Source organism: Nothoprocta perdicaria, unplaced genomic scaffold, assembly GCF_003342845.1.
Source record: "Nothoprocta perdicaria isolate Ctin4 unplaced genomic scaffold, notPer1 scaffold_81, whole genome shotgun sequence".
In the NCBI taxonomy this organism is placed as follows: Eukaryota; Metazoa; Chordata; class Aves; order Tinamiformes; family Tinamidae; genus Nothoprocta; species Nothoprocta perdicaria.
The window spans coordinates 1,382,995-1,410,247 of NW_020456099.1; the positions used below are offsets into that span (position 1 = coordinate 1,382,995).

The 27,253-nt window shown below is 38.7% G+C and overlaps 1 long non-coding RNA gene across 3 annotated transcripts in view; it reads left to right on the forward strand.

Moving 5' to 3' along the window:
* The window catches only part of LOC112958146, a 71,682-nt gene that overhangs the window by 18,897 nt on the left and 25,532 nt on the right, over nt 1-27,253 (forward strand). The window contains exons 2-4 of one of the 3 annotated variants that reach the window (XR_003251357.1): nt 5,069-5,193; nt 21,028-21,125; nt 24,081-24,212. This is a non-coding gene — a long non-coding RNA (uncharacterized LOC112958146). Of the gene's footprint in view, nt 1-5,068; nt 5,194-9,147; nt 9,297-21,027; nt 21,126-24,080; nt 24,213-27,253 lie in introns of all 3 variants that reach the window. The other 2 variants (XR_003251358.1, XR_003251356.1) reach the window with 2 other exon arrangements.

Here is a 27,253-nt window from a genome sequence, read left to right on the forward strand (position 1 = left end):
GATGATCAGTCCCTTTTATTAAGTATTTAAAATACAAACACCATCTAAATTTGGAACCTAACCTTCCCATTTTCCTCCTCAGAGGTCAGACTTGAAAATATGTGCAGTGAAATTTCAAATATTTACAGGAGTACTTACAGATGTTTGCATTAAAATACATGCCATAATTCAGTTCATACYAACAGCTAGATTATTTCAAAAGTCATATTGTGATTGGAAGGGGGGTAAAGCTGCATGGAAGTGCTTAGGTGTCCTCCATTCCCTCCCTTATACTGTCAAGTAAGCACTTGATTGGCATCTGTTGCAGATTAATGTCAGCTTTTTTGCAGGCTTCTTAGCACTCAGTATTGAGTGTTGTGGCACATGAAACCTTCTCACATTCCTTCTCTCCTGTCCTGCTTGTTTCAATGGAGCATGAGTGGGTGTATGCTCACTACTGTGTACCCCRCAGATGTTCTTATTGAGTTAGACCTTGCCTTGCTGAAGTATTCACTTCAGTGGGACTTGCCTACTGGCTTAGGAAAAGCCAATGGAAGCAAGTACACATCTATTGGGATCCATGGCCTTCCTGTTCGCAAGGAGCGGGTTGTAAGTGGTGCAGTTGGGGCTGCGCTGTGTGACGTGGAATTGTGTGCTGCCCCAGTGCAGCAGGGAGGCTAAAGCTCCTGACAGCCCTTTCCAAGGAAAGGGTTTTGCAAATGAACCATGATGTATGTCCTTTGGAAAATCACTGCATCACTTAGTCTTGCAACAATACTAACACCTCATTCTGTGAGAAATTAAAAAAAAAAAAGTTTTGATTCAAGCTTCAGAAGAGAGACTTACTGTGGATATCTTACAATAGCTTTAAAACAAGTTCTGATTTGCATTTTAAGATAAGTTGATTGCTGCTTATGTTGCAGAATCTATGAACTTTGGCTTTGCTTTGGCCAAGAGTCATGGCATCTAGCTAGTTTCAATGATGAATATGTAAAGCATTCAGCTATATAAATCTGCAGTCTCCAAGGAGCCATCTCCATATGTGACATTAATGAGCTACACCTGCACAGTGTTTGACTTTTACACAGATCCCTGTATCATTACATTTGTCAGCTATCTGAATCTATCTATACACCATAACTAAGATAATGAAGTGCAGTTTTCTCATTAGAAATGCAAAAGTTTCAATGTTTTGGCTTTCAGTCTTTGTAACATCTGCTATACAGCACTAGCTTTGGACAACATCTGAATATCCATGTGAACATTTATGAAAGTAATAATTCAAATCAAGTTTCTTTTCTAGCACTGTCACTGGGGAAAGCAGAAGACACATTTTCACATGTAATGGGAAAACTGGTAAAAAGAGGTGTTGTAGAAGCTTTCTCTGTTTAAATTAAAAGCCATTTATTATCTTTAAGTCAAACACTAAGTCGTATGAATGATTATGTGTCCATGTGAGAAATTCAGATGGGTCATAGAGCAAACTTAAAAACATGAAGAAAAGAATGCAAGGCATGTGGAGCTAGCTGGTATCTGTATCTGTAACTTCACCTGCTTTCTGTTAGGGCGTATCTCTATTCCATGTCTGACTTTAGTCTTCTATCAGGACAGAAATACTCATGTATCAAAGAGATTGCAGCTTAGACCTTGCAGTCCTGAAGACTCACTAAGTGATCCCAAAATTGGGAGACAGAAAACTGATTCTGGACCCTTCTATCATTTAGGCAATGCTTAGTCTTGTGGCAATRTATATCTTAACAAAATAGTCCTGCCTCACTGAAATTGGTAGCATTTGAAAGGTGTTATGTGTTGCTTTAGTTTTTTATGTCTGAAAACTTAGCATATGTTTTGAAGAATCAAGATATGTCAAGTGTTGAGACTTCTGCAGTGAATACTCAGACTGTCAACATGAATTTCTCAGTTCAGGTACCATAAATATCCTATATTTAATTATGGGAAAATTTATTTTTAGTGTTACCACAACAAATTTTAATACACTTATCTTCTCTTTGGGTGGAACAGTTCAAAATATCTGCCTACACTACTATTACATTTGATTTTTGGTTGCTTTTCCTCAATGTCTATTCATTAAAAGATTCCAACAAAGTAAAATTGATATTGCTTGTGAGGGAAAGGTTCTTTTTATTATTTTAAACAATACTTTAGAGTATTCCTACATGGAATTAATTATATTTCTGTAGAAAAAATAGCTAACTTTTAAATAGAAGTATGAAAGTCAATATATACTTAATGCTTTTTGTTTATAAATATGTCCTACTTAGAGAAATTAATAAAGAAACCCCAGCCTCTGTGGACTATCAGGGAATTGATGTGAAACCATCTTTTTTGAGGAATAATTTAGTCTGACACTGGAAAGCAGCATATTCTATTTCTGTATACTTAGATCTGCTTTCTCGCTCTTTATCAGCAATACTTGGTACTATTGTTACTTGCAACAACTTTTTTTTATGTGCCTTTGCTTAGGTTCTATTTTTTYCCCCCACAGATTAGTGGTCTCTATTTCCTATTTCCCTGTGTATATGTGCTGGTGTGCACTTAGAAGTAGGAACTGCTTATTCATCTCCTGGAGACTGGAGAAGTCCCCTCATCAGTGTTCCTGACTCTGTTCTATGCTTTGGACCTCCTGAGTTGCTCAAAACATGTAGGCTGAGCAGAGAAGTAACACAACACAGTAGTGATAGCCTCTTGACATCCTGAAAATATTTTTGCCTTTTAAGCTAAATATTTGGAAGGCATCAGTTAGTAGCTAGGGTATGAAGGAGCTGGGGTATRAGTAAATAAGTGTGAAGAAGTCTAAGTTGGGACTTGAGTATCTTTGCATTCACTTTAGACTCAAGTACTGAGGACTGGCCTCCAGCCATGTGTAATGACTCGAATGCCATTTAGTTATGTTCCCCCTCAGACTGCCTCTAATTTTATAGCCTCCTTCCTGTCTGTACTGACAAACCACTCGGGCATCTGTGGGAGTGGGCAGGAGCCTGCTGAGGTGCAGTATATGGCTCTGGGCCTACTGCCAAGGAGCATCACAGTTACAGCTCTTTCCAGATGATGCTTCAGGTTTCCTGCCTCCGAAGGTAATAACTAGCAGAACAAGCTCCCTGCCCTGTGGCAYGTCCAAGATGCACAGCAAGTGACGGCAGAGCCACGAATACACATTTGCTCTGCTCCAGATTAATATAGTAGCTTCTGCATTTTAAATTTCAGTCTGCAGACTAAGTGGAACTAGTTTTGATATATAAAATCTTTTGAAACTAGTCTGTAGTTTACTTCAGAGAAATTTTTACATCACATTTCATATTATATTGAAGAAAAAGCTACTGATGAAAGGTCCTTGTTCCACTTGTGTTAAAATTGTTTGTCAATAGACAGTCACAAGAGTTCCTATGAAATAGAAGCCAGTGAAATGTCTGTTATAAAACAGATGCCCCAAACAGCATATGAATTCAGTAAAACAGCTTCTAATCAGGCAGCAGAATATGTGGTGCAAGCTAAATCTTCTCCAGCAACAATATTTAGTCTCTGCAATACTTGATTTCCTTAGAATGAGAAAAGAGCTCTCAAGTTGCCCTTCTCAGGGGCCTGGCCAGCCATCTAGTAGTCTTGTATTACACAGAAMATGTCTTGTAGGACATGCCATGGATATAGTCTGTTAATGTCACAGTATGAGATGCAATTTCCCTGCAAATACTGTGATTCTGTAGGGAATTTCAATAGGAAATTGGTAACTACATTCCTAAGGATCTGATCAGCTGTCCAGTTCAGTATTTCCTTTAGATAAGGTACTTGAACTGCATCAGTATGGTATTCATATTTTTCTGGCAGATGAATAATGTCAGTGATGGAGTTAGTATCAATTTGCACTATAGTTGCCCTCATCTGTTGAACTCCAAGCAAATGTAGGTATGTTCTCTTGGTTGTTCTGTAGATCACTGAAAATAGTGGTGTCTTAGATTTCAAATATAACAACTCTTATCAGAGTAGTTGGATCTCTCTCTGATTTCAACTATCCTGTTTTAAATAGTGTTTTTCTGCAGTAATTCGTGGGCAGCATTTTCTCAGTGTGTTGAAAGTGTTACTAATTAAATGTTGGTAAAAGACTCTAAGAACAAATAGAGCATCATCAGCACGACTGTCATTTCCTGTCAGGCTTTTGTACATCTGACCTTCACATAGTCCTCTTTTTGCTCACATCATGCAACATATTCTCTTATGCTTTTATTATACGTGCTCCAATTGGTGTCATAACAAGTTATTGTAACCAGGTATTGCGTATTCAGAAAACTGAAGGGTCTTGTCTCTCTTTTAAATCAGTTCTTATTGCAAGAGACTTTTAAATCTTCTGTTGTATTTCAAAACAAGCAAAAAATATGTAAAATAAAACTCTGAGGTAGGGAATTGTCTTTCTGGCCGCTTTATTGTTCCTCATCTAAGAGCATAACTTAACAATTTACAATGTGAAATACAGTTAAGATCATCTTAAAATACATAGACAAAATAACATCTGATGTCAAAAGGAGTAGGGAACATCATGTGAATGATGCTCTCTTCCAAATATACTTGCTTGTAACTTCTCATAGTCTACCTACCAGTTTTACTGATTTGGAAGAGACAGATAACAAGGCACAGTAATACAAGGCAATCTAAGTAATTTTCATTACTGAGAGTAGATTACTTAGAGAATTTTACATCCTCAAATGTAAATGAAAATTGGAAAGCAAACAGAACACTTGAAAGATGAAAACAATGTTGTTAATTATCTTTACTGRAGCTCTAATAACACCCCAATAGATAAATGCATGCTGTGGATGGTAAATAAACCAAACCTGATGGTCTGTCATTGTACTTTCAGGGGTGACTGTGTAAACAACAATGTTAGCTTAATAAATAATATTCACTTCTGCTGTCCTTTAAGAGTTCTTTTGACAAAAATGTTGTCTGTTTTCTTGTTCTTCTCCAGCTAGCCCAGTAGAGAGAAGCAAATAGAGGCTATATTGTCTGCTATTGTACCTGCAGAATATTTGCTGATAAGTAGCATTGAAAGCACCTTATTTCTCTTTTTATTTGACAGGTAGAACCTGAATGATGAAACTATYATGATATCTCAGCTGAAAGACAGATTGATTCCGAAGGTACCAGGGAAAATTTTCCAGAGGTTTTTGTTCTCTCCTTGAAAGGAAATACTCAAAGTACATGGTAAGTAGCCAAATTGCTAGTATTAACACATAACTTTTAAGCTGGAGTTTGATGGCTCACTGGAGGGAAYGTTGTGACACTTAAGCTCCAACTTTTACCAAACATAGTTTCAGTGCATGTTTATATCTCACTTGTATTTTCCTGTATTTACCCTGTGCCATGTGCTGTAGGTGTCCCTGACTGAGCAGAGGGATTGGGTTAGGTGATCTCTGGAGATCCCTTCTGACCTTAACCATTGTGTGATTGCAGTCMTAAGGCATATCAGTCTACCTTACTGCAGCTGTGCTACCTGTTGCAGAGCTTTTGTGAATTGACTGGAACAGGCTGCTAYGTTTTTTCCCTTCCTCAGGGTGGGTTTATCTGATTCCATTTGTAATCTGATCCYGTTTATAATAAGAGAATTTTTTGCAGTAATTAAGTGTTGATGGCTTAGACATTTATGAAAAGTTCATGTAACTGCGTTTTGGGGGGTAAAAAACCCTGTGCAGCTTGACTCTTCAGTTCTCACCTCTGAAAATACCCCCATTAAAGTAAATGGGGATAGTTCATAAGAATAAGGAACGCTTCAATAAATCAAGGTCCTGTGAATTTGTCACAAAAGTTATAGGGGAGTGTAATGTTGAATCAGAGCTTTTATTTAGGTAACAGTGAAGCTGAAATACATTGAAGAAAGCAAAGCTGGTTTACTTGTATTTCTAGAACACTGTCAGTATGCAACTTTCCTGTAAATTTCTTTCCAAATTCTCAGGCCTGTTCCACTTAAACCGATGCTGATTTACCTAAACTGATGATAGGATGATATGCTGTCTTCCTTTTTCCCTTCTCTATTCTGAGCTGCTACCTAAAATSCTGTTCTTGCTAAAACTCTTTTCTCTTCCTGTCCCCACCCTCTTTGACTTCCTGGATCCCTTCTGCTCAGCAGAGGTCTGTTTTCTGTGAGCCAGAAAGTCTATAAATYTGTCTGGTTTCTACCAGGAAGAAACTCGAGTGTTTTGCTCCGCTGGACACTCTAAATGATGAGATAGTACTTTGACATATGCAATCCTAAAAGGAGTAATTATTTATTCTTCTCTATAATGTGCCCTTAAGGGTTGTTGTTTTACTCAGTTTACAAACAGCAATGAAACAAGAACCTAAGCAAATAGAAGGTTGCTGCTTTTTCATAAGATGCATTATTCAAATATAGTTTATTTTTGTGTGGAAATCTTAATTCCTGTCCTCAGCAGACAGCCAGCAAATTAGTAAGCAGACTGAAATGAATGGTGTAATGAATTTCAAGTTTCTTGGTAATTTTATTTTCTGTGAGKTTTGTAGAATGGCTAAAGATTTATTCTGAGAAGTAATGGGAGTTACATATGCCTGTCCACAAATAGAATTCAAGCCCAGCTTTTAACCATTTGTTTGACCTTCAGAAATTGTGTTACTGGAGTTGATAAAGTTACTCAAGGGAAAMACAACCTTTTGTTAGTGTGATCCCTGTATTCCTTTATCTTCTGTAACATGGCTGTCTATCTTACCTTTTCTGTTAATTAAACTTTATGCTAGTTTAACAGTTTTTATAAATTGCTTGTTAGCGATAGGGAATTTTAGCACCAGAAAATCAGTTAAAAAAAAAAAAGATTATTTTACTACAACTTCGATTACAAGAGTCTGTTCTAAATAAGTTATCATGATAATACTGAAACACCAGATTTCTACCTGTCACAGCCCTCTCCTCAATCTAATCTTCCATAATCTAGCTGTATTACCAGGCCCTTTTTACCATTTGTAATGTTGCTTGCTCTCACATCAGTTRGGCCATGAAATGTATTTCTTATTATTTTTCAGAAAAGATGTAACTTGTTTTAGATCACTAACAGATAATGAATTCAGAATTGATGGCTCCACCTGTTGGTGAAAATTAACACTTAAACCTAGCAATCTTTCTAAGAGCAACTAGAGCATGGCATAAAATAAATTATCCTTTTTTACCTCCTTTTTGTTATTTTTAGGTTRTGGATGAGCAATGTGAATATGCCTTGAAAGCTGCTGACTGAAGGGCAGACAGATTCACCATCTCAGGGTTTGAATAGGTCCCCAAAATTTTGAAATACCAGTCAATGTCTTTTAGTAACTAAAGTTGAAGTGATTTTTTTGTTRAAGATGTGAGTGAGCAAAACTCTTTGCAAACTTAACTGGAAAAAGAACTAGACGTTATAACTGACTTGTCCAGATTATTATTCTTGCTTTTCAAAAGCAGAAAAATGTAGCAAAATATCAATTTCTAGGATTTATGATGCCAGGCTACTTAATCTTTCTGGATTTGAGCAGGTAGTTTGACTACAAAAGTTTATAAAAGGCTAAGTCTTTCTGCAGCCACTCTGGTTTCTTTGAACTGCTTGACAGAGTTTTCCCTCTGAGGCTGAGTTTCTCAGGGATGAAGATCAAGCCTTTTGTTCTCCCACTGCTTGATCTGGCCTCCTGACTCYGCAGCTGGAAGTGCAAAAGTTGTAAAACTTCAACTGCTGTCTGACCCTTGCCTAGCACAGTGACTTTCGAATTCAGAGCAGACTTAGGGGCTGTTTCCCTCACATGAGAGGTATTTGCTCCTCTATTAGAAGGTGCCTGCCTGTGGATTCTGCTTCTCCTTCAGTGCATGCCAAAGAGATGGACTTCTCCAAGAGCCTTGTTCCAAGTCTGTAAAAGACTGGAAAACTAAGGCTGAGGTTTCTGCGCTGCACATGCTCAACAAGGTGTTCAGCCCTGTGAGTTGAAACCCAATTGCTGTGTTGCACAGGAACACACAGAGTTTACATATTCAGTGATCCATTCAGAAAAGGACTGGGAGATAACCAAAGATGAAGTAATTTCAAGGGTTTGGTTTTTTGTAAGCCATGGTTGACCAGAAGTTTTCCCAATAGGTCGGTAACAATGATCCTCCAATGAGAAAGGAATTTGCTGTCCTTAGAATATAAAAWCAGGGCTTTCATTTTCTGCTCAAGTTCTTGGCCTGCAGTAGGTAAGACTGATGAAGCAGCTCTGCAAAATATCTTCAACTTTGTGATTAGATACAGAGCTGCTGCAACAAAATGGGCCTTTGCAGCTAATATGTTTCCTGACGTTGCCATGTGTTAATGAATTTCCATCTGTCTAACAGGCACAYGCAGCAATCCTGCTGTGCCCCTTGCTTTTGGGGCCTCCCCGGAGGGCCACAGCCTGGCCCTGCCTCCAGGCAGCAGTCTGAGCTTTTCATGGCTTTTGCAATTCACTTGCCCAGCACTCAGCTCAGATACAGAACCCTTTTACACAGTTTTCCAGCTGKTTTTATTGAGGCATAGGTAGGTCAAATAACTCGATGCAAGGTYGTATGGAAAAGTTTACTGATGGCTTGGGAAGGTTTAGAAATATACCATGTAATAAGATAGTCCATCTTTTTTTAATATATAAACAACGGTTTAAGTGAGTAGGATTTGTTGCTCTGTTTCCACTCAGTTCTGAAGTACATAGCACTTACCTTGCTCTGAATTGTGGAAGATAGATAATAGAGCAAGAAAGTTTTTTATAGTGGGTGAGCTGTGTAATGGAGTGATAGAGGATGCAGAAGGGACCCGGGCCTGTGGTGCTTATTAGTGTTTCATTGCAAGGCTGAGGAAGGCTTCGACCTAGAGAACAAAGATGCCTGGAAGTGTTTCATGCATGTACCTCCCAAGAGGGAGCACACTGTGTTCAAGATTAGTCCCCTTAATAAACTTTGATAACTTGAAGGGACAAAACTGTTTGAACAGACTGAGATTTAACTGAAGATCTAAAGTAAGTGGAAGTCTTAACTGGTGCTGTTTGAGTTTGCTTGGGATGAATGTTTTGGAATTACAGATTAAGCGATGCCATGACCAGTTGTATTTCTAAGCAATTCTGGGTGTCCTAGAGAATATTTTACTAAGTTTTTGTGTTTTTGGTGTATACTGTTYTTTTCAGAACATTCTACTGTGAAGTTGCTTTAGGGAAAAAGGAGTGACGTAGCAGCTCGTTGCAAAAGGACACCAGTATGTTCTCAGGAAGTTGTTTTTCTGCGTTTCTGAAGAAGATAAAAAATCTTACCGAGTAGCTCTCCTTGTTCAATAAAGGTGACAGCATTTGATTGACTGTCTTTTGTATTAATTTCACTGTTATCACCTACTTTTAACTGAAAGGTTGAATTAATTGGAAGTTAATTCACTCAGGTCAATGTATTTCTTGTTGTAAAAATATTTCCTATGTTATATATTTATATAAATAATCTTATCTGCTCACAGATGGTAATGACTCAAGGGATTTAAGTAAAACTACTCAAAAACAATTGTTTTTTGAGTAAGCATTAACAATGAGAGGGAATTAAAGATTACTTTTCTGCTAACAGTTTCTTGTTATCTCTTGAGACTTTTCCAAGGATGGACATATTTCTTTTTATTCTCCTACATTTCTCTTTAACATACACACATTTTCTTCTGTGCAAGGGGTTGGATTTGCCTCAAGGATTTCCATGTCACTGATAAACCTGTTGTACACCCCTTAGTGTGGGAACAGCGCAGTGCAAACCTCTTGCCCTTTTGTTGTCCTTGCAAGTCCATGATTAGAATCAGCCTTGGTTAATTTAAGTTAACAATTTGAGTACTCTGTAGCAAACTGTTGTGTACCTTCAGCTTTCCTAATCAAGACTTGCTTATTTAGGAACAGTGTACAACACTTTTCTGGTGACACCAGAAAATTCTTTCCTTGTAGCAACATAAGTCAATTATTTATGGATATACCATCTAATACTACATTGAGGTAACAGTCCAAATGAGCATTCAAGACTAGAAAGCTTGGACTCTGTCTGCACTTCACCACATGTGATTTCCAGGTCATAACATGTTCTAATAAAGGGGAAAAAATRCAATAATGTATGTATTGGTAACATGAATAAGCCCAACTTGTTCAGAAAAAACAGTTCCTACTAAGCAAGAAATAGTGCCCATTTATTTACTTTACAGAATCAGTTTTCAGAAAGGAACCAGGCTTTAATTTTTTCACTTGTTTTAGTAATGCATGCTTTAATTTCAGTTGACATTGGCAAGTGTTGCTGGGTGTATTGGCTGAGTTGTGCTAATCAATCACCATTATGATCATGGTTTTCAGCTGAGCAACAGGAAATTTGGGATATTTAAGATGCTGATAATCAACACACATATAAAAGGAATTGAAAAGAGCACCACAGAGCTTTCAGGCTAGAGAAAGGAACCGCAGCTTCTCTGTCTGCTCTTGCTGTTTGTAGTGGCTGCTAAGCAGACATTTTTCCTGATCCTTTCTAGCTCTGGCACTGTTAATGCTCGCAGTGCTGGTAATGCCYGTGGCCAAGAGTTCAGTCTTTGGTGGGTGGGGGCCTGCCTTTGTTTTCTGTGGCTGAGGACAAAGCAGTGAAAGACAGTCCCCTTTGCGAATTTTCCAGTGTATTTCTGGGAAATCAAACCATGAAATTTGCCTCAAGAAATTGTTTCTATGTGGCTAATACTCTTGTTTACATATTCTCAATTAAGGAATCCTTAATAAGCTGTTCCATTTGCACACAGATTGCCCAGAGAGGGTATTTTTACCCTCTTTGGGAAATTTTGGCAGCAGATAATATATTAAATCATTGGTTTATAATTCAAGGGTAAAAGTCGCTTGGAACTGAAAGGTCTAATGTCCAGAAGATGTGTATGTTCAACTTGAGTTCTACTTTGTTTTAAACTCACTTTTTTATTTTGCTTCCCTGAGAAGTGAATGCAAGTGTTAGTTTTGTTGCCTTACTGGGTGTTAGAAAAATGAAATTGAATGGTTGTAGAGGTGCTTTAGTTCAGAGCATCTGAGTTCCCAGGATCAAGTTCTGAAATATTTCTGAGTGTTTTTGTTGCACTGTTTTGGGGAGTAGACATTGAGTTAATTGCCTTTCATGTTGGAAATGTCTATTTGTCTTTCAATCAGTTTTGAAAGTTTAGGTTTCCTTCTTATGCCCAGTGTGCCAGTGGTAACTGAATAGCAGCAGCTCTGCAAGCCTTCTGCAGCCTCCTGTGTCAGAGCAGCTGACCGCTCAGGGTGCGGTGGCATTGGCTCTACAGCAGGCGATGATCCAGTAGGAACTGTCAGCTTGCTAGAACAAGGCATTGGAGTAGCCATCTGCTTTGGATTGCTTGCAGGTTTTTCCTCCCTTGAGCTGGGAAATAGTCTCTCAGTTTTAGTTTAGAACTGCCCATTTTACAGTTCCAGGGAAGGCTGCTGTTCCTCAGTGAAAACTGCGGTCAGCCCATGAAACCAAGAGGCCCGTGCAGCCTCTGTCCCTCTTTTCTCAGAGCAGCAGAGTGGGGAGGTTTCCCCCAAGGGAGTTTGAGCTGGTTGCCCTTAGTGCCCCTGCAGAGCTCCCCCAGGAGCTGCACTGCGGCTTGAGCACAGTGACTGCTGGGCCGGACCAAAGGTCTCTGTGCACCCCCTACCAGCATGTGGACTGGATCTCCAAGTCTGAAAGCAGCAGCTCCTGGAAGGAATTAGTCCCCTCTCTTGGTCACACCAGCACTGACTTGGAGAGTTTACTTTGACCCACACAGGTATTTTTGTTGATGATGAAGGTTAATTTTCCCTTCTTGCTCCCCTGTTGTGGCAGGATGATGTTCAGATTGGAAATCAAGGTAGCCACTGGAAAGTTTATCCAAGCCATGGTTTGCTTTTGAAGTATTGCRTGGACCTTAGTTTCTAGACCTCATTACACGCAGGTGACCTTCGATGGTCTGGATCTGAGTATTTAAATGGTTTAGCTATTAAATATCTTTATGAGAACATTTTGCAATGTTGACTTAAGAGTCCAAAGATTTCTGTCTGAAGTAATTGGGAAAGAAAAATTTCAGCAAACATCTGTATGAAGGAAACATTTCTAAAATGAAGCAGTACTGATGGTCACCAGGGGGCACTCTGGCTCTTTGATGGCTCTTTCTTCAACTTAGACGTGAAGGGGGAAAAAAAAAAAACATGATAAACTCTTAAGAACAAAAAGTACTGATTTACTTGTGGAAAAAACCTACAAGTAGATCTCTTATTGCTTATCAGTATTATCACAATCTTGATAACTATGCACAAAGATAATCTTGTTGCTCTCATGTATTTCTGAAACAATAAAAGGGGAAGACATATGCATCTTCTAAAAAATGTTACTTTTTGGAGATTATTTGCAAAAAACTTCTCCAGTATATCTGGTATTTTTCACAGYGCTGTAAGCCTGGTAAGTCAACTAAGTAAATTGCATACAAACAACCTCATTTTTGTTTAAAAAAATCTGCCACTTGGCTTCAACAATTATTTCACTCCAAATGGCCTGAGTTGAAAAAGAATGGTATTTACAGTTTTCCTCCATACATGTTTGGCCCTGTTGTTTCTGAGAGTAATAGATTAAATGAGAACTCAGAACTGAGCATACGAATTCTTCTGTCTCCCTGTGATTTTTGTCCTTCGTGTCTTAGTGGGGATGACTTTTGTCCAACTCTGAGGTGCTGAAGTCTTGTCACAATTATTTCCTTCTAATACAGAGGTTAATGTAGTAATGAATCTCTAATTATCTTTATCAATATCTGAGATTTTCACCTGATTTTAGCCCTGCTGTGGATSCTGCCAAAGAGATTCTTTCTAGCAGTACTCTGGCCTTTCCTTCTGTGATTTAAATCTTACTGGATTCCCCAGAAATGAAACTTTTGACTTATTTCTTCCACTGTTTTGTAATTCCAGTGCTGCTCTGTCRCTTAAAGGCAGCTGATTGTCTGGAGTCAACTAAATGACAAAGTGCTCTCATTTCATGTGCCTTTGACCAGGGTAACTTAAGAAATGATTGTAAGGGGATCAGCATAGTCTCTTAGCCAGAAGTGGCATAGTCAAAGCGTATGACATTTTATTTGGCTGCTGCTCCCTTTAGGCAAAGCCTGAAGCCTACCCAGCAAACAAAGAGCGTCTCAGTAACAAATCCCCAGTTGCTGCAGGCAGGCTTAGCTGCCTTTAGCGAGGCTCTCGCAGGCAGAAGACTCTTGGGCAGTTTCTGACTCAGCCCTGAATCCCATCTTTTGCAGATTAGAGGCTCTCTTCCTGGCTACTCACCAAGAAATGCTTCCCTACAAGCCTGATTCCCATTACTTGTGTAGGGGGGTAGAGCCCCGAGCACTTCATTAACCCATCYTTGGCTGGGGTAGGGTTTGTGCATTCCGATGCATCGGCTTATTTTCTTTCAAAACTTGTGATTATTAGTACATGTGTCTCTGTCGTCTTATTGCACGTGTACAGCCAAAAGGGGTAAGATTTTTTATACTGTTTTGAAAGCACAAATTCTATTTTGACAGTGACAGAAAGTYAGAAGATCACTTGTTCTATTAAAAAGTAGTTAAAAACATTGTGAATGCAGTACTTGGTATCTTCACAAAAAACTGAGTAGGAGCTGTGGGCCTGGGAAGGAAGGGGTTTTCATGTTCTGCAGAGGGCTGGCAATTTTAAGTTACTCACTTTGCATAGATAAATATGGTAACATTTGTAAACTACTCCAGTACACTTACTGGAATGCAGAATTTTTCTGAATTTACACTGTAGAAAGTGGTTGTACAGCGGCATCCCTCTTCAGGAAGTATTTTGTGCCTTGATAAGATGATCTGTTCACTGATTTCAGTTTTGGTGGTGCCTGGAGAGGTAYGGATTGCCCTGCTTTCTGTCTCTTCCTTGTGGCTCCTTCCTCACCAACGAGCCAGTGTTCTCAKCTGTGTGCTTTGCCCTTGCTGATCCATATGCTGTCTGTGGAAGGTTGTTCTTGCCCAACATGTTGTCATGTTTTTATCATTTGGAGAAAATCACGCCTTCTCAAATGCTGCCTCCTCAGTAGTCCCTGACAGCCAGGAGTCAGAGTGGAGAGCTGGATTCAAAACTGCTTCAAATTAAAGATCAGAGCCAACCCTAGTACCTGGTATCTAAATTAGCATCCAGAGCCCTCAGTAAGTCACTAGGATTCAAAGGAGCTTCTYGAAGCACAGATCTAATAGGAAAACTGAGGAAGAGGCGAGTCCTAAATTTGGACCATTATAATATTCAGTCTGAGTTTCACTGAGCTTCCTCTGTCCATTTGGGATCTCCTGTCTGGATTGCTGCTGTCAAGGTTGACTTCTGTGCCCTTCTGCTTTGTGACTCAAGTACTTGGCCAGGCTGTTTGAGGACTGGTTCAGTTCTGTCTGCGTGCAGTGATTCAAACTTCTCACCCACATGCCTCAATTTTTCCCTGCCCTCTTTTATCCAGGGACTGATTTATGAAAAATACAAAGACCATCTGGCAGCACATGCAGACTCTTCAGCTGTGTTGATTGTGCCAGATGCCTTCCAYGGATTCCCCAAACTACAGTAGTTTCACTTCTCAAAATTCTGATGATACATAAAGATAGTAGAAAGTAATATAATGTAAAAGGTAAATTGCTTTTTGGAGTGATTTCATGTAATACAAAATACTTAAGGATATARAATGTAATAAAAACATGTCAGATGAGCAAGAACACAGGAAATCTGAGGTAATTTCCCTGAGGGGTACCCTAAATGTTATGGGCTACATGGCTACAGCTTTCCCCAGGAGACCACAGTGACATTTGTGGAACTGCTTTTTGATGCTCACAGTTCACACTGCATTGATTATGTTCTGGTGTCCTTTTCTCCTAACAAGAGGTGAAATAAACTTGTGTTTTTGAGTGTTTTTGGAAGAGTTATATATAATAAAGGCTGGCTGTGCAAGAACGTCCAGCTGATATGTATTTGATTTGTACTTGAAGACCCAGGTATTCTGGTAACTAAGTCACTTTGTCATTAGCCTTCTAAAACTGTGACGGTCTTTGTGGCTTCTCTGTTCATCTTACACTCAGATCCTGTGTATACGTGCTGAGCATCTGTGCCTAGTACTTTTCTTTGTTTTTTGTGAAAATCTCCCATTCCTTGAGACTGGCATGGCAGCAGGGAATTTGAGATTCATTAGTATTTTAGTAGCTGGATAGGATTATCTACATAAAAAGTCAGGACCAATACTAATTTTTACGTTCATAAATACTAAAAATGAAGAGGTAATTCTTAAAAATATTAGGAGGTGATCAGCCTTCTGCTGCTTGCTTTACTATCTTTCCTGCAACTGTATGATGGCAAATCCTACCTCTTGCTKTGAGGTTACTGGACACTCTTACTTCTTCGCTTACTGATGCAGAAGACACAGGATAACCTGGGATGAAGGTCACAGAGCAGCTGAACTAAATCTGTGTRTTCAGAGGATTATACAAGATCAAAATGTTTAAATGAGCTTTTCAAAGGCATCCTTTCCATGCTTCCTGAAGTGCTGTCCTTCCTTTCCTTGTAGGAAGAAMGGAATGCAAATCTTTGACATCTGTAGTCAGAGCATAAATACACTGACAATCCCATGAGATAAAAACAGCTCAGGACCCCTTGTAAAAGGGGTRAAGTTGTATGTTATTTTGAGTAAGAGAAGCAGTGTCAAGCRCCATCAGTGAAATGTGTAGGTATCTTTGTTGGATTTCCAAATTTCAGTAAAATTGTACCCTGAATAATGGTAGATTCAGGCTTTGCCAAAGTGCAGCTGGGCAAATCTGTTACTTCCCATATGGAAAGCAACTGTTCAAGTTAGTTATATAATTATACATTATAACATTGCTTCTGTCCAAAACCTAGGGCTGTTGCCTAAGTAAGCCAAGGATTTTTTTCCTTGCTATAACTAGATTTTTTGTTATTTAATTAAAGCCATAAGGGAGTAAACAATCTCCCTTTTTCTTTTTTCCCCTCTCCCTATTTGCAACCATATCTGATGATACTTTTATTAGTCTGGACCATGACTTGGCAATTTTGGCCTTGTTGCTTCTTGAACTTTAGACTAAGAAAACTATAAGCTGCCTTCTACTGGAGCAAGCACTGATACCTCTACCTCCAGTTTCAAACAATTCTTAAACAGATACTGCAACTTAAATACAAAGAGGCAAATTTGAAAGCAAACATTTTCTTCCTTATGAGCTTTTACCAAGCATTGTGAGTATATATTCCAAGTATACAGGTTCCCCCAAAAGTGGAGGAGTTAATGTCTGTACTGTGAAGAATAGGAGTCTAATCTGGAGCTGTGCTAAAGGATTACTTCAGGAGGTAATTGGAGTCTTTCCATTTGCTTGCCAAGGTATTTGAGCTTTTACAGGGGTGGCAGAGATGAAAGGACATCAGCAGGTTGTGTCCCCAGGTGACTTGCACTTGTGTAAACTTTGATGTAGCATTACTCTGATCCAAAAATTGGTGCGGCTGTAACCCAGATAACAGATAAATATTGATGAATACAGTTCTTCATGCTACAGATGAAAGACTTGTGCTGGTATGAAGGAGGGAGCACCCGAGAAGCAGGCAAGATTGCCTTTTTCTGTAACAGAGTTCATGATGATTAACATGTTCATGGAACTATGAAGGGGGAGTTTACACTTGTTCTTCAGGGTTAGGTCTTGAACCTCAGAGAGAGCTAATAGACAATTTTACAGTGTTAGAAAAAAAGGGCATAGAAATGGCCCTTGCTYGGCAGAATTTTCACAGGAGATGAAGAATAGCTTTGCCATAGAGCTCTTCTATGGCAATTTCAGCTCAGAGACAAATAATGCACAGCAAGGCATACATTAGAATAAGGTAATTTTATCTACTTTGACAGAAAAAAAATCAACTTAGATGGCTTTAAGAAATGCATTTTCTGATGCATTGTACTACTGTGCACATGTGCTATTTTTATTTAGTTGCATATAATTCTTGCATTCATCTTGAAATTGAGGCATCATCAAGTTGCATGTAGAAAGCAAAATTCCCTGTGTTGGTAAGAGGTAATACCTTCATGAATGCTAAAAGTGAAAGATCACTCTCTTTCTAATAGTACCTAATATTACCCTGGGAAACCCACTGTGTGAAAGCAACATGTACCCTTCAAAGTGTATGGAAGATGGAAGGGAAATGCCTTTTGACTTTGTATTTAAATGCTGCTTTTGTACCATGGAATATAGGGGAATGATACTTGTGGAATCTAATGTCACTGAATCTTAGTCATAAGCTTTCAGGCTTATTTTTCTGGTGTGTTATTTCTGTAAGAAATCAAATAAGATGAACAGGAATCTGAGAGCCAGCAAAATGAGCAAAGTAAGATGAAATGGTGCTAATGTAAAATAATTATTTTGTTACAGGAAATTTTGAACACAATTGACTCTTTATCAGTGATCAAGACATAGCACATAATGCATCAGGATCATGCTTGCAAAAAAAAGACTTTTTTGACTCAAAAGCAGTCAAGTAAAACTGCTATTTATAGTGATTGAGTGGAGTTGTAGTGCAGTGCTTATAGCAAGCCTGAGAACATAGATATGAGCAGTAGGTTAATGCTGGGCTGTGGTGTGGATGTGAGAGCTACCTGGGGAGCGCGAGGAATTCTATGTAGGGATTGTTTAGAGCATGAGGTAGACAYAGCTGTTTTTTTTCCTGAGAGAAACCTCACCAAACATGTTTGCTGGGAAGGCTGGAATTCCAACGCCCCAGTGAGGTGATTTGGTTCTCATGTTAGTCCGAGCCCTTGTGTCAGGCCACGCACCGAAATCCGYAGCCCGTTCGTGCTGTAACCGCTCCCTGGCTAGGGCTCCGCTCCGCGACGCGAGCGCGGCCGCTGCTCTCGCTCCTTGTGGATTGCCCTGCGTTGAGGGGCTGAAGGTGCTCGCCCAGGCTAAGCCCTGGCTAYGGATGAGGCTCATGGGGAAACCTGTTCCCTTTCTCCTACTTGGTCCCTAACTGCACAGGATCCTGCACGAAGCTCAGTGTTGTATTGTTTGCCATTGCTGGGTTTTCACACAGTTACATCTAAGTGTGCAAGCCTGAAGAATTGATAATGAAGGCTTTAAGGAAGACTTATTTACTTTTAGCCATAGAGAAATGAATTTATGATTTATCTGAAAACTCCTGTCTTAAGTTCTTGGTTGCAACAATATTACTGAATTTGGTGAGACATAGTTTCCCTCAATTTAAACCAATGTTTTTATGGGAAATTTAATTAAARCACATGTCTGTCTTAGTAAATGGAGGCCTTTGCTACAAAAATAGTGAAGGTTTTTGAAGCCAGTGCCTGTCTGCTTCTGGCATTAGTAAAGGAATTACTTTTTAAAAAGACTTCTCATCTTATTAGAGCAAAGCAGAACCAGAACCTAAAAGTTTCAGATCTGTTTTACAGCTCCAATATTACTTTCCAAGATGAATCTAAATTTAGCCAACCACGTTCTTTGCCTCCTTGTTACATGGTTAAGCTGTTGGGGCTTTGAGACCATCTATTTGGATATGTTTCTGCTATGCACCCCTCCAGTAGCTGGAGCGCTGAGGAGGCGGTTGTCTGCCTTGGGTCCTGCTGGCGGGGCCGGAGCTGCTGAGCTGCAGGTGGAGGAGCAGGAGCCCCCAGTGGCTGCCTTCAAGTTAGGGAGCTGCAGCCGCTGTCCGTGTCCCGGCTCAGGGTGCCCGGGCGTCCTTGCTCTGGACCTCAGCAAGCCCCGCTTGACAAATGAAAGGGTTGCAGAAAATCCACGTTCTTCAGAGCAGCGGAGGTTTGCTGTAATGTCGGTACTGAAAGCAAGATATATGGTGTTCAGGACAATGTTACTAGGATATAGTCTTTATTTCCTTCTAATTTGAATTAGTCTGCTTCACGTCTCTAGCATATGTATTACCCAGAAAACGAGCTTTTACTATGTAGCAACGTATTTACACAGGTTTTAATGTTATTTGATGTAGGTAACCTTGCTTTATTTTATAATTTGTTATACTTCATTACAAGTCTAGATAAATAATTACAAAGTCAACTACTTGCAAGTTGAGTATCAGTAGAAAAATGATCCCTCAGACTCTTAAGGGTCTTTGAGAATTTAATCTTTGTTTCTCACTTTGTTATGTCTTGCTCTGTATTTACCACAGGTTGTCCTCTTCCTGAGAACTGATACCACTCAAAGCATGAAACTTATTTTGCTGCGTCCCATTTAAAYTACATATCACACTGGAGAAAATTTTCTGTCACAAAAACTAAATGTAGTTAATGGCTCAGTTCTCTGGTAACACAAAACATATTAGTCCTCATACAGAGGTTTTTGAAGCGTAGCTTCGATAACATAGACTTTCCAGAGGTGCCAGGGTAACATCCTAAAAGAATACAGAACTTAAGTGAAATATTTTGCAAGTACTTCAACTTGTCAAAAACATGCACTTATAACTTAACTGTGCACAAATGGGAGTCCTCCTTTGCTTTGGAGAAAGCTTGTTCTGCTGAACAMGTCCTTAGGATGCTTCCCATCTTAACTTTAAAATCAGACCCTTTCAGCAATGTTATGGACGCTTTGAACTCTTATAGATAATACTTTCGTCTCTTCTATTTTCCCAAGATTGTAAAGCTATTGAGTAGATTTAGAAGCAAAAGCTTAGTTTTTATAAAGCAAAGTCTGTGGTACTTAAAACAAGAGATATAAATAGTTGATTTTCCAGCTGCTTACTTATTCTGAGGGTCACTTGTAAAATAATGACTTTTCCAGTAGCCAAGATCATGAACAGTTTTCTGTTCAAGCCTTTGAATTATTTACTGATCTTTAGTTGCTTTTTATTAAAATAAATCCTATTTTAATTTTTGGAAATATATTTTGAAAAATTTAATTCACATGAGCAAGTGAAAGGCCCCAATGAATGCTGCTGCTTATTTAAAGAAAGTTTAAAAAGGCTACTGTTTAATAAATCAGCATTTTTATTAAAGAGCTTAACCAAATATTCAGTTTGCTTAATTTTTAAACCTGCTGTTGAAAAAGAGATTCTAGCAGGAAAAGTCTGGCTTAACAGAGACCACCAACTAATTAGGCTAGTCTGAGTGCCATGGGAATCTGGCTGGACTGTATTTCTACCACCTTGGCCTATTCCATGGCTTCTGCTCCTGCTTTACATAAGCAGGTCACTGTGTCTACCTTGGGTTTGCAGTGAGGCCCATGGAGTTTTTGCACCTCATCAGAAAGCCAGGCTGGGTTTTATGCTTGGGTTTATGGTTGAATTAGAATACCAATTATCAGGGCCTGGATTTTTGAGGAAAGAAAAGTATTAAACTAGTAAGAAGAAACCTATGGTATACTGAAATCTACTGCTAGAGACTGTAGAGTTGGTTCTGTGATTGGTGCTGCAACTCATATTATTTCATGTAATGAAAACATCTAGTTGAACTTCAGCTGTATAATATGCTAGCAAGGCGATGCAGCTGAGGGTAGATGTACTTTTCCAAATCTAGAGTCGATGAAAGCACAAGTATTTTAATGCGTAGAGAGAGCATTTGTTTTCCATTTCTCAGGCTGTCTTTAAGCTTCTTATTCTTAGGGCAATTTGATTTATTTCTCTATTTATGTCTGTAATCCGTCTTTCATACTTCTAATTGATTATAGTTAGGATTAAAAACAACTATACTGAAAACAACAGGAAGGATCATGCTTCATTTACATAAATTGTTTTTCCCTCTCCCTGACACTAGGAAATTTTGCTTTTTTAATGAATTTACATTCACAGTGGCTAGTTGGCTATCATTAACACAATTAYTTGAATCAAACATGTAAAGTCTTCCTGAAGTTTTCTCCTTCAACTCTTGAGGTACTGATTCTTGAAACTTTTAGTGAAACCTAATAAAATGTTCTAATATTTCTAATTTCCAGATTTATCTGTAACTCATTAGTGAAGCTTAAAAACTCATCTATCAACTGGGTTGAACATAAGCATTCTTTTTCTGTTCCCTTYCAGATGGCTGGATCTAAATATTCTCAAAAACACTGCTATTTTATAGTAGTCCAGGCATTGCCAAATATTGCATTTTCTCTTAATGTCTGTACAAGCTCCAGGTWTGTGTTCATTCATGTTTTCCCAATTTTGAAAGTAACTGTGTGTGTGTGCATTTTATAAATATATATAATATATATATATTGTGTGCATGTGTATATAGTAGAGCAGCAAATGAAAATGTAATCTGTGCACTAATGAAACAAAAGCAAGGAAACTTAAAACCTTGGACTTTAGAGCAAGGGAATTTGAAAGAAGAGAAGGGTGAACAAGATGCGAGTGGTTATGATAGCTTAGCATCTCCAAGTCCATGTGTATCATAAACACTTGTGTTAAGGTGGCTGTGTGGCTGCTGCTGAGTTTCCCTAGCAGTGTTCATCCTCTCTAGCTATTTCATGCAGTTTTTCTTATTGACAGGACAAATTATATTAAATTTGTACAACTTGAGCCGTCCTTAGGAAGAAGTGGTGTTCAGCATGAATGTGTCCTGGGAGTCCCAGGCTACAGTATGTGATGAGAGATGTGATCTGTCTGGAGAATCCAACCCATAAAGGGAAGAAAAGATACACTAAAAATCTTAAAAGAACAGCTTTTTCAAATCGTATTTCTGTTTCATTTTTTCATAGAACTGTTTTTTTTTGAGATTTAAGACTTTTTAACATTCTTCTCTGCATGTGCCCAAATACAGAAAGTGTCTTCAGCTCCCTTCTGTCTCCCATTCCCTATTGTCCTCTTGCAGCTGTAGAGCTGAAACTGGCTGTTAGGCAATTTATTCCTCTCCAGACACCTTAAAGAAACATCCTATCAATTYGCAAATAATGACATGGGCTAAATAACAAGTATAAGTTTGTGTCTTAAATTAAGAGCTTTTTCACTTCTATAGGTTTTATTTTTTCCTCCTTACCAAGCCTACCAAGTTTAAAAATCTCAAAAGATTTAGTCAAAAGACTTAGTTTCAGAAGCAAGGGCTATTGAAGAAATGCTGGTAGGACAAGTAGCAACACTGCTGCTAGGTAACTTCAGTGTTCCAGACTTTGAGCTCTCTATTTATCTACCCTGGACTTTTCTGTGGTAGTTTATCTTAATAATGTGAAATCATCTGTAAATGTTTAGAGATGCAGAAAGAAACATTCTCCCTACTCAGTTATTGGCTAATTCMCCATTGCACGTATATATTTCCTTTAAATATGTTTGAGAAATAGRTTTCAGGATAGCGATGAGACCAAAGAGATTGTATTTATAAACCAGAGTGAGCTGATGTGGGACAAAGGCTTTGAACTGACTTCTACAGAATTCATTTTTAAGGAAGAAAAGCAGGTACTGAAAAACAGAGCTTTGCCTAAAATAGGCAGCCTCCTTTTCTTCCAGCAGTGATATTAATTCTGTGAGGTGCTGCACACAAGTTTAATCTTTAAAAATACTTTTATTTCTTTGGTTAGTTAGTGTTCCTTTAAATCCCTATTGAACATTAATTCTTTTTTTAGGATAAAATTCATGATGCTTTTTTTCTATCAACTGAAAAGAATTTTTGATTCTCATAAATGAGAAGATGCTACCAGAAGACCCAGTGGAATATAAGATCAGTATGATGTTATATGTTGTTGAGAATTAATGTAGATGGTTAAAAAGGTCACATAGCTACAGCTGAGATACACATGCCTTTATTTGGACTGTAAATTAGAACCCCAGAGTATCTCTTTTCAGATTTTGTTAAACTTCTCAACTGGATGAGAATCACCCTTGATATAATGCAAGATTTGCTCTTATTGAACTTTTGGATTGCATCACTGAGTTTGAATAATAGCTAAAAACACTAAATTGCGATTGTGTCATAAGTTCACACAATCAAAATTCTTTTCAGCTTGCAGTTCATTTTCTGAATCTCTTGGTAAGAGAGAACTGTGTTTTGTAGATCAAGAAATTGACTAATTTTACAGAGAAGGCAAAGTCCCTCTAAGGGATTTTGTAGAGCAGAATTTTGGAATGTGTCAAAGAATGTGAATGTTGAAATGTAGATACGGAAATTAGCATAAAACTTGTGCAGTGAGATGTCAGCATAACTTCTGGGGTTTTTTTTTGAGTTTTGGATTTAAAAGCTTCATTCAGAATGCATTTATTTTTGCCTTTTGCTTGGTTGTTATATAAAAATCTGACATAYGACTGTGGAATAACCAGTTATCCCTGTGTCCATTATCAAATATAACACGATTCTTCTCTTCTGCACTCCAAATATTTTGCTAGAGTCGGAATGTCACTTGGCCCTGGGCAACCAAAGGCAGCTCACCCAGCGTGTGCAGCCTTGGGGACACAGAGCCCCATTGTGCAGAGCAGGGCTGCTCTGTATCAGGGCACGGTGCTTTGCAACTGGAGAGCAGTGTTCTCCAGGCACCCAGTGGCATCTGTGGGGTTGCTGCGCACAAGGAGTTAGTGTGGCTTATTGCATACCTGCTGCAAGAGATCTGGGCAGCTCTCCACCTCATACATTTGGCTCAGAGCCTCTGCATGGGACGTGGAACTCTTTCCCCCTTCCTTCAGAATCAACCCAGGTCAAGATTTTCTTTGTGGAGGTTAAACTGCACAATTGAGTTACCTCCCTGCAATCAAGACAGCTCTGAGCGTGCACCTTTGGGAATGAAGCGAAAGGGAAAAGCCACAAATCATGATAAAGAGAAAAAATGAAACACATTATTAGTCTTAAAAAATATTCTTCATATGTAAACAATGTAAAGGGTGTTCTGAATAGTGGTTGCAAGTCTGACAGTTACGTTCCAAGGCCATAGATGCCTTCCAGGCTTCCTGCTAAAACAGCTGGTTAGAATGGAGCTCTTCAGTTCCTAACATGTCATGGTCTGTATCTCTGAATTTCTCAGGTCAATGGGATGCCTATCCAACATAGTTTTCCCTGAAAGATCCAGGAATAACTGTTATTATTTTTTAATTCCTTTGCACATTTTCTGGAGCGAAACGAACTATTTCCTATACACGTTGCCAAATCCTGTAGTGTTACCCCCATGCAGATTAACACTCAGCAGTCCCTGGTCATCTCTTGGTGTAACAGAACATGGGACCAAAGTTTGGATCAGCTGGTGTTCAGAGCAACTTCCACTGCGGTTTGCTGGGCACTCCATGTTGCTGTGCGGAGCTGGGTGGTGAGTCATTTTTAAGTTATTTTTGCTCCATGACAAGGCCTCTTTTTCAGTCCTACTGAAAGAGCTATATTTTTAAATGGCTCTTGAAATTTGTCACTTTGAATAYGTAGCTTTTTCTTAAAAGGACTAGTGACTTCTTAGCCTTTCTTCTTGCTATGAATTCCCAGGGCTTAACCTATTGTGMGAAATATTTGTCTGATGTCCTCATTCATGATCTTTCTTGAGTAGTGTGTGTAGTGTATGTGCTGGGAGGGAGGAGAGGGTAGAAGGTGAAATAAGGTTGCTGTCAGTTACAGTTCTGTAGCTGTGTATTTCCAGGAGCTCTTGATACTCTTAATCCTTCATATGCACCTAGGATAAATCTGCCCTACCCTTCTGTATAGTTTTTTTGTGTAGATATTTGAATAGGTCTTGTTCGTTCCAGTTTTGGAAGTAGACTCATTGAAGTAAATGGCTATACTGAAATGGGGAAAAAACTGACTTAAGCCTTTTCAAGCTTAAGAACCTTGTATTAACAAATACATGGGCTAATAAGCAGCAGGAGCTGCCCGACAAGATTCCCACTTCTATAAAAGTGAATGATAAGCCACATTCTGAACTCTGTTACGGGACTRCTATGAGGAGGAATTGAAGTATACGTCCATATAGCTGTGTGTGTATGTGTGTATATATATGCAGATACATAACATGTGCATGTGTAAATCTGGAGGGAAAAAGGAATCAAAGAAGGAAATGGATGAAAACTACCTCTTTTCTAGGCCATTTGATTGAGARTTTTTTTTTGTGGATATCAGGTATATTTGGTCATTGCTAATCCATCTTCACAGGCATCTTTGAGACTCAGTCTACAGAGTGGATGTGATCCTGTGAATTTACTATTCAGGAAAATGTTTTCACTATGCATCATWCATGAAGTATAACCTTACTGTTCTAGCTGTTTTGGAACCTGAAACTAGAACCTGAAATAGCTAATGAAAAATTTGCTTGGGTGTCCCTGTCTCATATGCCCTTCTGCTACCTACATGGGGTTCTGCTGCTGAGAAGGGCAGTGTGGCTGCTTTAGGTCTTTCCTCAATTGCACTGATCTTAGCTACGCAACCAGTGGAAACATCCAGGACTTAAGATGCTCAAATAGATTTAAAAAAAAAAAAAATTCTTCTCTTTCACGCTCCCACCCTCCCCATAAAAACCTGCGGGAAGAGAAGTTCGCAGTCATTCCATGATGCTTGTGTCATCTGGGGTTCCACCCCAAAGAAGGGATTAATTATCCACGGGGGACATCCAGCTAGTTCCTACAGAGTAGGAGTGYTGGCACACAGCCCAGACTTGGACCAGTGTATCTATTTAGACCTAAATATTTACATAGAGATGAAAAAGCAAAAGTCATTCCTCCTGACAGTCCATTRAAACCTATGGAAGTAAAAGGGATTCACTTCATCTCAGAATTGCGTTACAGAGGGTGGGGAGAAAAGCTARCAAAAGGGGAGATGAAAATAGAAATCCTGTGTGTCCATTTTATTTTTAAGACTCCTTAATTCATTTACTTTATAGAAAGATCCATGAGAAATAACTGTTCCATTTATATACCTAAAACAATCCAAGGAGTCTGTGTGACTATATAATCTGGTGAATATGTTGATTTGGTGATAGAAATGTCATATTTTACCACGAGGAAATTCAAGAAGTTACTAAGAAGTTCTCAATAGCTAAGCAGTTTCACACACTGATGTACCATGAAATAGGAGTAGCAAAGTTTTTGTGGAAAAACTGTCATTTGGGTATAGCAAGTTTAGAGCATGAATCCCTCCCTATCAATAACATATGGTAGTTGCATCTAAATCCCAGGGAGAGTGGGGGAGAAGAATTAGGAGTATTATCCTAGCCTTCATTTTATGGTTCTGTTGCTAAGGAAATGGTTTTACAACAGTATTGGAGCATGTATTTGTTTTGCTTATTCTACTGCTCAATTTACTTATGTATTTTGACTGCAAGAGACTAGTATCATATCTGTGGTCTAATAAGCACTTGGAAAATTGGGTAAAATTTTGACCTGAGTTGTATTGTTCTGCTGCTGGTGAAGAGCCACCATCTCCGCTCATATCATCTGTAAGAGCAGATGTGTCTCATTTTTCAGTCAGTGGGACAGGGAGTGTGAATGACTATGCAGGAAAAAAATAAGAGACAAAGATTTGGTTAGATTCTTTACACATCCTCAGTCTTCTGTGTTTGACCAGAAAAATATGACTGGTCTGTTCCTCTTCTCTTTCATAGGCCTGTAAACTACTGGGGTTACTATTGCAAAACCTGAATACTAGAAAGAATCCACTAAAGGCCAAAACTGTAGACAAGTCCTAGAGTCAGTTACTGCTTTGAACACTAGATAAAAGCAAATGTTCCTTTTATTATGACGTAAGGAGACTGTATTACATCTTTAGTAGCTGTGAACTATGAATATATTTTGATATACCCTGAAACATTCGGGCCATCTACTGGCATGGTGTATCTTTTGCCTAAGTTTTCTTACTTAGTCATGATGGTTTATAGCTCGGAATTTCTTTAAGTGCAAATATTTGGCTTCTAAATGTGGAATATTTTGGATAAGTTTGAGGAATGCTGGAAATATAGCAGACTGTTTCRTGCTTAGATGAAGGAACAAAAATGGAGGAATTCTTAAAAGTTTGTGTACATATATCCATGTATACATATATATATGTGCATGCATAGCTTCAAATGCACTTGTATATGACACCTTAGAATTTGTTCATGTAACATGTTCCCTGATCCATACCATCGGCTGACGATAGTGTATATAACCTTTCAAAATCAGATATAATGTGCTGGAACATAAATCCTATTCTTGAGTATTACATATGTAACTCCAATTGACGTCAATGGAATACAGAGTCTTAACCATGTTACCAGAAATGTAAAAAGGAATAATGAAATGAAAATAATGTCTTATTTTGGCTGCAGATCTACATAAACCATGCCTCTCTTGAAATGATTTGTATGAGGTATTACAGTSATTTGTGGATTACCAA